This window comes from Dendrobates tinctorius, unplaced genomic scaffold (assembly GCF_039654945.1).
Source record: "Dendrobates tinctorius isolate UK_male_01 unplaced genomic scaffold, ASM3965494v1 ptg000046l, whole genome shotgun sequence".
Classification (NCBI taxonomy): Eukaryota; Metazoa; Chordata; class Amphibia; order Anura; family Dendrobatidae; genus Dendrobates; species Dendrobates tinctorius.
The window spans coordinates 73,822,551-73,838,850 of NW_027361714.1; positions in this window are offsets into that span (position 1 = coordinate 73,822,551).

Genomic DNA, 16,300 nt, shown 5'->3' on the forward strand with positions numbered 1-16,300 from the left:
TAGGCTGGGTAATTATAGGCGATGTTTGGATACACAAGATGAAGAGACCTAATAACATCTCCTCTTACAAAACACACATCTTGCCAAATGGTCGCAGCACTCATTTTCAGCCATGCCCACATCATTACTGGGTGAAAGAGAAAGTGAGCAACACCAAGAGGCAACAGGAATCCTTCAACAACATGAACATGCTCCAGCCCTGGGACGAAAACCTCGGGTCAACAGTGTTCGATTCCACAAGTGAAGACAACAAGTTAGCACCCACAAGGGAAGATAAAGAATTCATAAAGGTTATGGACAAAGAATTTGTTCAAGATGACTCCAACAGTTGGGTAGCTCCTTTACCCTTTCGTTTCCCAAGAGCGAGGTTGACAAACAACCTGCAGCAAGCAACTGCAAGGTTCTCATCCTTAAAACGTACCCTAAAGAGGAAACCAGAGATGGAGAAGCATTTCATTGACTTTATGCAGAACATCTTTGACAAAGATCATGCTGAACCTGCGCCACCACTGAAGGAAGGAGAAGAATGTTGGTACCTTCCATCCTTTGGTGTCTATCACCCTCGCAAGCCTAACCAGATCAGAGTGGTGTTTGACTCCAGTGCTCAGTATGAAGGTCTCTCTCTCAACAACCTGCTACTAACTGGACCCAACCTGAACAACAGCCTCCTTGGAGTATTGATCCGCTTCAGACAAGAACCTGTTGCTATAATGGCCGACATCCAGCAGATGTTTCATTGCTTCATCATGAAGGAAGACAGCAGAAACTATCTTAGGTTCCTATGGCACAAAGACAACAATGTCAACAATCAAGTCATAGACTACCGGATGAAGGTCCATGTCTTCGGCAACAGTCCTTCACCTGCTGTGGCGATCTACGGACTGAGACGGACAGCCCAGGAAGGTGAGAGAGAGTACGGATCCGATGCTCGTCAATTCGTAGAGAAGAACTTCTACGTAGACGACGGGCTCAAGTCCTTGCCCACAAGTGAAGAGGCAATTGACCTACTCTCCAGGACACAGGAAATGCTATCCACGTCAAACCTCAGACTCCACAAGATCATCTCTAACAGTCAAGAAGTAATGAGCGCGTTTCCATCTGAGGACCATGCCACGAACCTAAAGGACCTCAACCTAGGTTCTGATGTTCCTCCCACACAGCGCAGCCATGGTCTACTGTGGGATATCAAACAGGACATCTTCACCTTCCAAGTGTCGCCCTGTGACAAACCCTTTACCAAACGAGGAGTCCTATCTGTCATAAACAGCATCTACGATCCTCTCGGGTTTGTAGCATCCATCACTATTCAAGGCAAGATACTGTTAAGACAGCTCACTGCCGAGAACACTGATTGGGACGCCCCGCTTCCGACTCAGAAACAGCAAAGGTGGGAGACATGGAAGAAGTCCTTGAAGTTCTTAGAGCAACTCCAAGTCCCACGTTGTTATTCTCCAATGATTCTTACCCCAGCTACACTTCTTACACAGAGGATTGGAGCTGCTACAGTTCCTCTCGGGAATTTCGATAACAAGGACATTTACAAACGTCAGTGGAAGCAAGTACAACACATAGCCAACGTGTTTTGGCACCGTTGGAAAACCGAATACTTGCACCTGCTTCAAAACCGTCACAAATGGCAGACACCCAGTCCCAATCTCCAAGAAGGAGACCTTGTTCTCTTAAAAGACAAAGAGGCTCATCGTAACGACTGGCCAATGGGTCTTATCACCAAGGTCATGCCCAGCGAGGACGGAAAGACTCGTAAGACAGAAGTTAAGGTGACAAAAGGGGGCTCTACCCGAACCTTCCTCCGTCCGGTCACCGATCTCGTGCTGCTACTGCCAAAGGAGGACGTCACATGAACTGAACATTGCTCCTGGACGTTGCTCACGGCGGGGAGCATTCCTCCTCATTCCCCAGTTTTTTATTGAACATTGACATTTTCCATTGGATTGCTGGGTTGGTGGAAGAGTTGGCATGTTTCCGGCTTCCCCAATCCGAAGATGGGTTTATAGTCTTGGACTTATCTTCCGGTGTGATCTACGGGTCAACAACAACGAGTTGGACTTTAAAAATGTTTGATGTTTATTATTGCATACATGTTTTTCTCTTTTCTCTTGTTTTTCAGGTTCGAACGACTTCGAAGAATTACGGACATCGTGAAATCCAAGGATTTCAGACGGGGAGTGTCATGTCCCACGACTTGGGAAATCATTTAATATTTGCATTGTTTGTGTTGCATCATCTGTTGCTAGGCAGAAGTTTGCCTTTCCCTGTATTTTGTTCCAACTCTCTCCCTGTAGTCCTGTGATGTATGTTTGTTCCCTCCTTCATTCTCCATTTTGTGATCGTCCCTCCATCTGTATGCATCCTGTTACATGTCCTCTGAAGAATATTCCTTTTTATCTGCTGCTTTCATCATAATACAAGAATTTCAGTTAAAGCATCCCTCTTTTCCTGGAGTCTTCTTATATGAGATCGTGGCTGAGTTAAGCTGTCTGATTAATCGGTATGAACGTGAGTACAGGTCGATACGGATGGGGCCCAGAAAGAGAGGTCTATCCAGGCACCATACGTTCTACATATCCGTGAGTCAGAATATTCAGAGTCATGACAATGACTTTGATTAGTGAATGTGATAGGCCACTCTGAACAAATGTGTTTTGAGGGAGCTCCTAAAACTATGCAAATTGTGGTTAGTCCTAATTTCTTGGGGTAGAGCATTCCAGAGGATAGGAGCAGCACGGGAGAAGTCTTGGAGTCGGGAGTGGGAGGTACAGATTAGTGCAGAGGTTAGTTGAAAGTCGTTTGCAGAGCGTAGCGATCGGCTAGGCCGATAGACAAATGAGGGAGGAGATGTAGGGGGGTGCCGTACAGTGGAGAGCTATGTGGGTGAGAACAAGTACTTTGAATTGGATCCTGTAATGAATGGGCAGCCAGTGTAATGACTGACGAAGAGCGGACATGTCCGAGTACCGATTAGCCAGATGGACGACCCTGGCGGCTGCATTAAGCATGGACTGGAGAGGGGATAGTCGAGTGATGGGGAGGCCAATTAATAGAGTGTTGCAGTAATCCAGGCGGGAGTGGATCAATGCAACAGTGAGGGTTTTTGTTGTTTCCATAGTGAGAAAAGGGCGGATTCTAGAGATGTTCTTTAGGTGTAAGCGGCAAGAGCGGGCAAGAGATTGTATATGGGATGTGAAGGAGAGATCGGTGTCAAACATAACACCCAGACAGTGCGCCTGCTGCCGGGGTGTTATTGTGGTACCACCCACGGAGAGGGAAATGTCAGATTTAGGGAGGTTAGTAGATGGCGGGAGCAGAAGAAGTTCAGTTTTGGAGAGGTTGAGTTTCAGATAGAGAGCGGACATGATATTGGAGACTGCGGACAGACAGTCACTGGCGTTCTGTAGTACAGCAGGGGTAAGGTCAGAGGAAGACGTATATAGTTGTGTGTCATCAGCATAAAGATGGTTCCGAAAGCCAAATCTGCTGATAGTCTGTCCAATTGGGGCCATGTAGAGAGAGAAAAGAAGGGGGCTAAGGACTGAGCCCTGAGGTACCCCGACAGCAAGAGGAAGAGGAGATGACGTGGAGCCAGAGAACAAAACACTGAAGGAGCTGTCAGAGAGATTGGAAGAGTACCAGGAGAGAGCAGTGTCCTTAATGCCTAGTGACTGGAAACTAGAGAGTAGGAGATGGTGGTCAACAGTATCGAAAGCTGCAGATAGGTCAAGAAGAATGAGCAGAGAGTGGTCACCGTTACGTTTTGCTGTCAGAAGGTCATTGGTCACTTTTGATGAGTGCAGTTTCAGTCGAATGTAGGGGGCGGAAGCCGGACTGTGAAGGGTCTAGAAGGGAGTGAGTGGAGAGGTAATGGGTAAGGCGGGAGTAAACTAGGCATTCCAAAAGTTTAGAGATGAAGGGGAGATTGGAGACTGGTCTGTAGTTGTTTGTGCAGGATGGGTCGAGAGCGGGTTTCTTTAGTAATGGAGTAACAATGGCGTGTTTGAAGGAGGATGGGAAAATGCCCGAGGAGAGGGAGAGATTAAAGATTGTAGTTAGGTGGGTTGTGACGACTGGAGAGAGAGACTGGAGGAGATGTGAGGGAATGGGGTCGATAGTGCATGTAGTCGGACGAGAAGAAGAGAGGAGTCTGGAGACTTCTGTGATGGGATCAAATGTGGAAAGTGAGCCAGGAGAGATGCAGGAAAGGATGGGAGTCACAGCACTTGGTGGTTGGGAACAGATTTCCTGACGGATATTATCTATTTTTTCTGTAAAGTGGGAGGCCAGGTCATCAGCACAAATGTCTGAGATAGGGGCTTGTGCGTTTGGCCTGAGGAGGGAGTGAAAAGTGTCAAAAAGTTTCTTGGGGTTGTTGGCTAGTGAGGAGATCAGGGTAGTGAAGTAGGTCTGTTTGGCGAGGTGAAGGGCAGCGTTATAGGTTCTTAACATAAATTTGAAGTGGATGAAGTCTTCTGGTGTGCAGGTTTTTCTCCATAGCCGTTCAGCACTCCTAGTGCATCGCTGGAGAAGTTGAGTTTGCGATGTGAGCCAGGGCTGTTTTACTCTGTGCTTGGAGGTTCTGAGGGTGAGGGGAGCTACTTGGTCAAGGGTGCTTCTAAGATTGTCATTGTAGTGATGAACAGCCAGATTAGGACAGGAAAAAGAGATTTGGGACAGTCATGAGTGTAGGGAATCTGAAAGTGTTTGAGCGTTAATGGCTTGTAGATTTCTGACTGTGGTAGGTAGGAGTGAGCTGGGGTGGGCGAGGATTTGTGAGCGTGAAGGTGATGAGGGAGTTGTGCAGAGTCCTGCAAATCTCCCAGTTGAGGACTTCAGTGTACCATCCGCAGTCAGATGGCCTTGTTGAGAGGTTTAACAAGACACTGAAGAGCATGCAAAGAAAAGTAATAGCGAAAGATGGTAGAGACTGGGATTGTTTCTTACCGTATCTGCTGTTTTCTATCCGTGAACTTCCCCAGACCTCCACGGGGTTCTCGCCCTTCGAGCTTCTGTACGGCCGACATCCGCGAGGTCCCCTAGATATAGCCAAGGAAACCTAAGAAGCCGAAGTCACGCCCCACAGAAGTGTCATTAGCATGTGGCACTGATGCAGCAGAGGGTTGCGAAGGTGATGCCCATTGTTAAAGAACATCTCCACCAGGCACAAGAGGCTCAGGCCAGGGTCACAACCGGTCAGCAAGAGTGAGGCAGTTCAATCCGGGAGACTGAGTTCTCGTGCTAATTCCGATGGTGGAGAGTAAGTTCTTGACCAAGTGGCAAGGGCCGTATGAGGTGGAGGAGAAGCTTGGAGACGTAAACTACAAGATCCACCAACCCGGAAGACGGAAGCCATACCAGGTTTAACATGTCAACCTCATCAAGCTGTGCCAAGATAGTAGAGAGCCAGTGGCAACTCCGTGCTTGCTGGGCAACCTAGAATGGGAGGTTGGAGCGGTTACCATAGCTGAGACGCTATCGAAGGCCCAGAAACAGCAGTGCCGGGAGTTACTCCAGAAAAACAGGGACCTGTTTTCAGAGTTGCTGTGGTACACGAAGGTTGTGGAGCACGAAGTTCTGACCGAGCCACATGTGCGGGTGAACGTGAAGCCGTATCAAATTCCTGAGGCCTGTTGAGAGGTAATCTCCAAGGAGGTGCAGCGTATGTTGAAGCTTGGGTTCATTGAGGAATCCAAGAGCGGCTGGTCGAGCCCGATTGTCCTGGTCCCAAAGCCTGATGGTGAATGGAGGTTCTGCAACGATTACCGGAAGCTCCCATGCCACGCGTTGATGAGCTCATCGAGAAACTTGGACCTGCCAGGTACATAGCCACCTTGGATCTGACAAAGGGATATTGGCAGATCCCCATGGCACAGGAAGCCAGGGAGAAGACGGCATTTTCTACACCAGACGGGTGCTTCCAGTATGTCCGGATGCCAATTGGCCTGCAGGGAGCTCCGGCAACCTTCCAGAGGGCTATGGATAGAATCCTTGCACCTCATAAGCTATACGCTGCTGTGTATCTGGATGTTATCGTCATCTTTACCCCGGACTGGGAGACTCACCTGGAAAAGGTCCAAGCAGTGTTTGATGCTCTAAGGGAGGCGAGGTTTACAATAAACCCGAAGAAGTGTGCCTTGGGTAAAGAAGAAGCCAAGTACCTCGGATATGTAGTGGGGCGTGGCGAGATCAAACCCCAAATCAATAAAGTGGAGGCAATTCAAACATGGCCGAGACCTCTCTCCAAAAAGCAAGTTAAATCCTTTCTGGGGATCGTGGGATACTACAGAAGGTTCATCCCAAACTTCGCCATGATGGCTGCGCCTCTAACTGATCTGCTTAAGGGGACAAAGTCCGTAATGGTCAGATGGTCCGAAGAGGCGGAGTCAGCCTTTCAAGAAATGAAATGGCTCTATGTAAGCAACCCGTTCTGGTGGCCCCAGACTTTAAAAAAAAGAGTTCATCCTTCAGACAGATGCATCAGATATCGTGGTAGGTGCAGTCCTGTCCCAGAAGATACATGGGGAGGAGCATCCTGTCCTCTACCTGAGTAGGAAGCTATCTTCATGCGAAAATAATTACTCAGTCGTAGAGAAGGAGTTTGGCCATAAAGTGGGCAGTGGATATGTTACGGTACTATCTGGTGGGACTTAAGTTTAGATTAATATCCGACCATGCCCCACTCAGATGGATGAGGGAACCAAAGGGTAAGAATGCTAGTGTCACCCGCTGTTTCTTAGCCCTGCAAGACTTCAGCTTCCATGTAGAGTATAGGACCGGGAAGCTACATGGGAATTCTGATGCCCTCTCAAGAATCCCTTGCCTGGGAGGTGAAAGTGCCAAGCCCCACAGCTTTAGGCAGAGGGGGGAGGTATGTGGCATGGCTAAGGGTTGTATGAGCGATGGGAGATATGTGTTTAAGAAATGGCTTGTCTCCGTAATGTAAGGCATAATAGATATTGATATATTACTAATGTTTTGCAAGGACCTGTGGTGAGGTCACAGGCACGTGACCAGTCAGCTGCTGGGTTCGTGGGTGTGGCTACACCCTTATAATGTAGCCTGCTCCTGAACCAGGCAGTTGTAGGTGGGGAGGACTAAGCCTCCCATGTGTGCTGAGACTCCCGGTCTGAGTCTGAAGCAACGGACGTTTGTGTTCTTTTTGCCTAAGTTAAAGGCTATTTTTGGTGATACGCTACTTTATGGGTTTATGACGCAAATAAACCTCATGAACTTTGGAAGAACCTTTTCTCATGATTGTCCCCCGCTGCACCTGAGCGAGTCGAATCTCTACAATATATATACATGCACAGTGCTCCTCCTGTTCCTCCTTGCACAAAGGCTGAGGTAGTGGTCCTGCTGCTGGGTTGCTGCCCTCCTACGGCCCCCTCCATGTCTCCTGGTGTTCTGGCCTTTCTCCTGGTGGTGCCTCCAGCCTCTGGACACTATGCTGACAGATACAGCAAACCTTCCTGCCACAGCATCCTGGATGAGCTGCACTACCTGAGCCACTTGTGTGGGTTGTAGAATCCGTCTCATGCTACCACGAGTGTGAAAGCACAACCAACATTCAAAAGTGACCAAAACATCAGTCAGAAAGCATTGGTACTGAGATGTGGTCCCCACCTGCAGAACCACTCCTTTATTGAGTGTCTTGATAACTGCCAATAATTTCCATCTGTTGTCTATTCCATTTGCGCAACAGCATGTGAAATTGATTGTCAATCAGTGTTGCTTCCTAAGTGTACAGTTTGATTTCACAAAAGTTTGATTTACTTGGAGTTATATTCTGTTGTTTAAGTGTTCTCTTTATTTTTTGAGCAGTGTATATGTATATATATATATATATAATCAGGTGAAGGACATTTATTATAGGATGGATCCAGGATCGGACAAAAGTAATAGATAATCTATAAAATGAACAAATGAAAGTCAGACATTGCTTTTCAACCATGCTTCCACAAAATTAAAAAAAAAAATAACTCATGAAATAGGCCTGGACAGAAATGATGGTACCCCTGAAAATAATGTGACAAAAAGGACATGCTAAAGCAAGGTGTGTCCACAAATTAGCTTCACAAGTGTCTGCAAACTTGGAATCAGTGAGTGGGGCCTGTATAGAGGGCTACAGATACTCACTGTGCTGTTTGGTGACATGGTGTGTATCACACTCAACATGGACCAGAGGAAGCGAAGGAAAGAGTTGCCTTAGAAGATTAGAAAGAAAATTATAGACAAACATATTAAAGGTAAAAGTTACAAGACCATCTCCAAGCAGCTTGATGTTCCTGTGACTACAATTGCACATATTATTCAGAAATTTAAGCTCCATGGGACTGTAGCCAACCTCCCTGGACGTGGCCGCAGGAGGAAAATTGATGACAAATCAAAGAGACGGATAATACTAATGGTAACAAAAGTAAAAAAAAAAAACAGAACAAAAACACAATGCAAAAAGTCCAGGAATAATGGTAGTATATCAAAAGTGAAAAACTTTATTTAGACAAACAGGCAACAGAATAGGCTAAAAAGTGATATCTGTAAAAATAGCGATGGAACAGTGGGAGGTAGCTCCATAGATTTATAATATCACAATTATATAGGAAACCCTGTATAGGTGGTCAGCATACATTTATAATGGGATTATATAAGGTGCATACAGCAGTTACCCTGACTGCACTGAAGACTGACAGCTAGAGTTGAGCGAAACGGGTCGGTCAAATTCAAAAGTCGGCGACTTTCGCTGAAGTCGGGTTTCATGAAACGAAACCTGACCATAGCGTGAGGTCGGCCATGAGGTCGGTGACCAGAGTGCCAAAGTCGCGTTTCAAATGATGCTTCTAGCGCTCTTTTTCAGCCAATGATGGAGGACGCACACTGTGGGCAACGCGATGACATAGGCATCTGTCACCACCATCTTTGAGAAGGGCATTCAAGTGATTGGCTGACTTTGTGTGGCGTCACAGGGGCTATAAAAGGGCGTGCACGCCGACCGCCATCTTACTTCTGCCGATCTTAGCATTAGGGAGAGGTTGCTGCTGCTGATTCAGAATAAGGGAGAGCGTTAGGCAGGGAAGAAGAACCAAAAAACTGCTTCTGCTGTTAGCGATTTCCACTTACAACACAACAGTTTGTGTGCAGTGATAGGGGAGGCTATATTTTTGTGCATCAGCTCTGTTGGTTATTAGGCTGCCTTATAAGGCTGGCTCCCTGATAGCTGCATTGCTGTTTGCACACTGCTGTGCAAACTGCTTTTTTAAAAGCAAAAATACTTTTCTTCCTCTTTTCTGTACAGTTACCAAGCGTTCATTTTTCCACCCTTTTGTGTGCAGCAGTCCTGCTTATTAGGCTGCCTGCGTCCATACTTGGACTGAGAGCATCATTGTCAGCCTCCTAAAATCTCTAGTGAGATCCAAATTCTCACCAATACTATATACACCCTCCACCTTGTCATACACCATCCAATTTCAGCCTGTTACATTGAGGTGTAATCTCTACTGGGCCTGAGACAATAGTTCAGCGTCCTCAAATCTCTAGTGAGATTCAAATTCTCACCAATACTATATACACCCTTCACTTTGTCATACACCATCCAATTTCAGCCTGTTACATTGAGGTGTAATCTCTACTGGCCCTGAGATAATAATTCAGCCTCCTAAAATCTCTACTAAGATTCAAATTCTCACCAATACTATATACACCCTCCACCTTGTCATACACCATCCAATTTCAGCCTGTGAAATTGAGGTGTAATCTATAGTGGGCCTGAGATAATAATTCAGCCTCCTAAAATCTCTAGGGAGATCCAATTCTCCCCAATACTATATACACCTTGTACCTTGTTTTACAGTACCATATAGCTGGGGGTATTTTGGGTACATTTTTCCAAAAATGAGGAAGTATGATGGAAGAGGCCGTGGAAGTGGGCGGGGGTTGCCAGCTGGTACTGATGGTGGTGGGGGTGGTGGTGCATCTGCTGGTAGTGGCAAAAGCACAATAGCACCTAAGGCAGGAGGTGTTGAGCCTGCGTCATCGTCTGGCTCCACAAGGCCTCAAAGGCTCCCTTTTCTGGGAGTAGGTATACCGCTTTTAAAGCCGGAGCTTCAGGAACAAGTTTTGGCTTACATTGCTGACACAGTCTCCAGCTCTATCGCCTCCTCTTCTGAAGTTTCAAAAAAATAAAAGCACTGAGTTGTCAGTAGAGGCTCCTGGTCAGGAACAACACCTTTCCTTGTGTCCTTCACCCCTACCAAAAGTGAAGGATGCGGCAGGCAACACTACAGATTACTCCATGGAGCTCTTTTCACATACCATGCCTGGGTTATCAAGTCAAATCGTGAATTCCCCAGTCCAAGATGAATCAGACATGGAGTGCACTGATGCACAGCCACTGCTAGATTTTTCTGCTGGTACATTCACTCAGAGCACTAGAGTACATTGTCCTCGCAGTGTGCTGAGCCAGAATCTGACCTTGATGAAACTCAGATGCCCCTTCCCGCATACTATACCACCTTACATGATGACACAGAGGAAGGTGCACATGAAATTGAAGAGGAGGTGATGGATGACCCAGTTGTTGACCCAGATTGGCATCCATTGGGGGAAGAGGGTGCCGCTGCCAATAGCTCAGAAGAGGAGGAGGAGGATCCGCAGCAGGCATCGACATCGCAACAGCTGTTATCTGGCAGGCCCGTAGCAGTCCAAAAACGGTTTACAAAAACCCAAAGAGTTGCAGGACAGCTTGGCCGACGGTCAAATTAGCACAGCGTGCAAGGCCTCAAAATATCTTCCATAGTAGAAAGAGTGCAGTGTGGCACTTTTTTGAACAAAATCCTAATGATCAGGCAAAGGTTATCTGTAAGAAGTACGCAAAGACCTTTAGCCGAGGGAAAAATCTGAGAAATTTGAATACCAGTTGCATGCTTAGACATTTAACCACCATGCACTGCACTTGCAAGCGTGGACGGACTACCAAACCTCACGTACCACATGTGCACCTGCTCCGAATGAAGGTAGTCAGCAACGCTACATCGCTTCCCCCACTGTAAGCCCACCGGTTAGCACACCACCAGCAGCAAATGTTGAGGTGTCGTCGCAAGGCCAAAGCAGTCAGGGAATCAAAATGTTATTGCTGCGAAAGACTGAATCTAGGCCATCAGCAAGACCACCAACACCATCACCAACCCTCTCAGTCCGCCATGTCCACCGCTAGTTCCACCATATGCAGCTCTCAAGTCCAGCTCACCCTAACAGAGACTCTCAGTGGGACAAGAAAGTACTCATCCTCTCATCCGCGTACACAGTGTTTGAACGCCCACATTGCCAAACTAATCTCGTTAGAGATGATGCCCTACTGGTTTGTTGAAAGCGAAGCTGTACGCGAGCTCATGGCCTATGCAGTACCACGCTATGACCTACCCAGTCAGCACTTCTTTTCTCGAAAAGCCATCCCAGCCCTCCACCTGCATGTGAAAGACCGCATTGTCCATGCACTCAAGCAATCATTGAGTGGAAAGGTGCACCTCACAACAGATGCATGGTCCAGTAGGCATGGCCAGGGCCGTTACGTGTCCATCACTGCGCACTGGGTTAATGTGGTGGATGCAGAGTCCACAGGGGACAGCGGCGGTGGGACAGTGCTACCTAGCCCACGGTATTGGAAGCAGTTGGCTGTAGGAGTTCGACCCTCCTCCTCCAGAAGCGAAAGCTCGTCCACAGAGCGCAGTCGCACGAGCACTCCATCCGCAGCTGCCAGTGTTGCACATGAGGTGTCCCACTATCAAACAGCTAGTGGTAAGCGTCAGCAGGCTGTGTTGAAGATGATGTGTTTGGGAGACAACAGACACACCGCAGAGGTACTGGCCAACTACTTGCAGCGACAAACTGAGTCATGGCTGGACAGTCTACATCTTCAGGCAGGCAAGGTAGTGATAATGGCCGGAATTTTGTGGCAGCCATAGCCCTTTCAAAACTCAGACACATATGTTGTGAATTCATTCTCTGGTTCACCAGTTGTGAGTTCTCCTTCCAGAGTCCCTGTGGTGGTAACAGGAGATAGTGAGGCTGATTTGATCGGTGGAGATCTGCCACCTGAGAATGAGGATGACGATTGGACCTCAGGAATCTCAGATTGTATTTAAGACAGTCAACGCCCTATTCAGTTGCTGGTGATTCCTTCTGGCTTGTCAGCTCTTGGTTTTCAGCTCTGTTCCAGTCATCTAAAGCTAAGTTTTTCTGCTAATGTTCACACTTGATTTTGTTGGTCTATTCAGTTTTTTGTGTGGTCAGCCAGCCCCGGCTGGGGGCTGTGCTGAATTTCCACTCTTATTTATCAGCATTTTGCCAATTTGCTTTTTGTCCCTTACTAGTTTGGTCTCTTTTTGCTCTGTCTCAGAATATTTCAGAGTGCTGATATAGTGGGAGAAGTCTAGTGACTTCAGGGTTAATTTTGCTGTCAGAAGTGTTGGACATTATTTTTGTACGGTTTTTTGCAGGTTGCAGACAGTGTCTTTCCTTTCCTTTCTAGTTTGGGCCCCATCATTTGCTCAGCCTATTTTCCTGCCTGTGTTTGTGCCTTCATCTTGTTTCACCGTCAATACATGTGTGGGGGCTATCTATTCCTTTGGGGTCTGCTCTTGGGCAGTTAGTTTTCCCCTTTTCATGCTTCAGGCTTATTTAGCCCTCCGGCTGTGACGAAGCGTCTAGGAACATCGTAGGTACGCTCCACGGCTGCTGTTAGTTGTGTGGTAGGATCAGGGATCTGCAATCTGCATAGTTACCAACCTCTCTGGTTTTCTGTGACTTAGCTTGTTTTGCTTTTTTCTCCTCGGTGACCCATTCAGAACACACATACCTTGCCTGGCTCACACCTTGAACCTGGTGGTGCAGTGCTTCCTCAATAATTATCCGGAGTTAACAGCCCTGCTCCATAAGGTGCGAAGACTGTGCTCGCACATCCGCCGTTCGCCCGTACACTGCAGTCGTATGCAGAAGCTGCAGCGATTGCTCCACCTTCCCAAGCACCGCCTAATTATCGACATTGCAACAAGGTGGAACTCCACCCTGCACATGGTTCAGAGGCTGTGCGAACAGAGGCAAGCTGTAATGCATTTGTGGGAGGATACACGGGCAGGCAGTTTGAAGGCAGACATGGAGTCTCGTGTGCAGTGGTCGAAGCTGAAAGACCTCTGTAAAGTCCTTCAGTGTTTTGAGGAATGCACACGGCTGGTAAGTACAGACGACGCCATCATAAGCATGAGCATCCCACTTATGCGTCTGCTCATGCAAACTTTCATCATGAAACATTCACTGACCTCAGGGAGACCAGTCAAAGAAAACACTGCGGCAGCCGGCAAAGGCGCTCAATCAGTGAAATCCTAGGTGCATTGCTCCCTGGGAAATACGAATATGCAAATATAGGCCGTGGAGCCTCCTTTAAGAGTCTCATACACAGGACTTGCATATTCGTATTTCCCAGGGAGCAATGCACCTAGGATTTCACTGATTGAGCGCCTTTGCCGGCTGCCGCAGTGTTTTCTGTTATGAATGGGTCACCAAGGAGAAAAAAGCAAAACAAGCTAAGTCACAGAAAACCAGAGAGGTTGGTAACTATGCAGATAGCAGATGCCTGATCCTATCACACAACTAGCAGCAGCCGTGGAGCGTACCTACGATGTTCCTAGACGCTTCGTCACAGCCAGAGGACTAAATAAGCCTGAAGCATGAAAAGTGGAAAACTAACTGCCCCAGAGCAGACCCCAAAGGAATAGATAGCCCCCACACATGTAATGACGGTGAAACAAGATGAAGGCACAAACACAGGCAGGAAAATAGGCTGAGCAAACGATGGGGCCCAAACTAACTAGAAAAAACAAGGAAAGACAATGTCTGCAACCTGCAAAAAACCCTACAAAAAATGTCTAACACTTCTGATAGCAAAAATTAACCCTGAAGTCACTAGACTTCTCCCACTATATCAGCACTCTGAAATATTCTGAGACAGAGCAAAAAGAGACCAAACTAGTAAGGGACAAAAAGCAAATTGGCAAAATACTGATAAATAAGAGTGCAAATTCAGCACAGCCCCCAGCCGGGGTTGGCTGACCACCCAAAAAACTGAATAGACCAACAAAATCAAGTGTGAACATTAGCAGAAAAACTTAGCTTTAGATGACTGGAACAGCTGAAAACCAAGAGCTGACAAGCCAGAAGGAATCACCAGCAACTGAATAGGGCGTCGGCTGTCTTAAATCCAATCTGAGACTCCTGAGGTCCAATCGTCATCCTCATTCTCAGCTGGCAGATCTCCACCGATCAAATCAGCCTCACTACCTCCTGTTACCACCAGAGGGAGTCTGGAAGGAGAACTCACAACTGGTGAACCAGAGAATGAACTCACAACAGTACCCCCCCTTGAGGAGGGGTCACCGAACCCTCATCCACGCCACCAGGCCGATCAAGATGGGCCCGGTGAAAAGCACGAACCAATCTATTGGCATGAATATCGGAGACAGAGACCCAAGAATTATCCTCCTGACCATAACCCTTCTATTTGACCAAATACTGGAGTCTCCGTCTAACCAAATGAAAATCCAATATTTTCTCTACCTCATATTCCACATTGCCTTCAACCAACACAGGGTCAGGAGTTGCTGCTATAGGAACCACTGGCTCAACAAACCTCTTCAACAGAGATTTGTGAAATACGTTATGGATCTTAAACGTAACTGGAAGAGCCAATCGAAACGAAACAGGATTAAGAATTTCCAAAATCTTATAAGGACCATTAAATCTTGGCTTAAATTTAGGAGATGCAACCTTCATAGGAATATTCTTAGACGACAACCAAACCATATCACCCACTTTAAACCGGGGACCAATGGTCCTTTGCCGGTTGGAAAATCGCTGGGCCTTTTCCTGAGAGAGTGACAACTTATCCACCACTTGGTCCCATATCTGCTGCATTCTCTTAACCACAGTGTCCACACCTGGGCAGGACGAAGATTCCACTTGCCCTGAAGAGAATCGAGTATTGTGAGTTCATTTTTCCCTTCACTATTGAGGTCTGATGAACTCCCTCCTCTGGTGAAGGAAGGTAGTGAGGCTGATTATCAGACACCTGGGCAGCTAGATGATGACTGGGTGGCTGGAATTGAGGACTGGATATAAGGCTGCCGACGCCCTTCTTCCTGGCTGGTGATTTTCCTGCTGGATTCTTGGAGACCAGTCTGATTCAAGTCAAGGAAATTCTTATCCTCTCTTGCTGACAACTTTATCTTCCAAAAGGTAGGGGAGAAAACAAGGGGAACTGCTACCTTGGATCTAATCCTTATAAACAGGGAGGAAATGGTTGAGGAGGTAAAAGTGGCTGGAACCCTAGGAGGTAGCGACCATGCTATTTTAGAATTTTGGATAACTAGAGGCGGAAGACCTGTGAAGACTCAGACGTCAAGGTTAGATTTCAGAAAGGCAGATTTTAAGGGATTCAGAAAGATAATTGGAGGGATCCAATGGCTGGATATCCTTAAAGACAAAAATGTCCAGGAAGGATGGGAAATCTTGAAAAATGAAATTCTCAAAGCACAGTTGTTAACAATTCTGAAAAGAGGGAAGAATAGGAAGCATTTAAGGAAACCAGGATGGGTGAACACAGAACTTAAGCACATGCTAAAAAGGAAGAAAAAAATGTTTATAAAATGGAAAGAGGGAGGCATATCTAAAGAAGAATATAATGCTGTCTGCAGAATCTGCAGGGCACAAATCAGATTAGCTAAAGCTGAAAATGAATTGAGGCTTGCAAGAGATGTCAAAAGCAATAATAAAGGATTTTGGGGATATGTCAAAAGTAAAAGAAAAGTCAAAGATGCTATAGGATTTTTACAGGATGAAAATGATGAAATGGTAAGACAGGATGTTGAGAAGGCTGAACTTTTAAATTCCTATTTTGCATCTGTTTTCTCTCAGAAAGGAAATGTAACACCAACTGTTATTCACTGTCCTATTAAGGGAATAGAAGAATCCAGGATATCTATAAACAGAAAGATAGTGAGGAAACACTTAGCTAACCTAAATGAATTCAAGTCTCCAGGTCCAGATGAATTACACCCCAGAGTACTGAAGGAGATAGCAGAAGAAATTTCTGAACCACTCTCCATAATCTTTGAAAATTCTTGGAGAACAGGAGAAGTGCCAGAAGACTGGAGAAGAGCAAATGTTGTTCCTATCTTCAAAAAGGGGAAGAAGGTGGACCCAGGCAACTATAGGCCAGTGAGTCTGACTTCTATACCAGGAA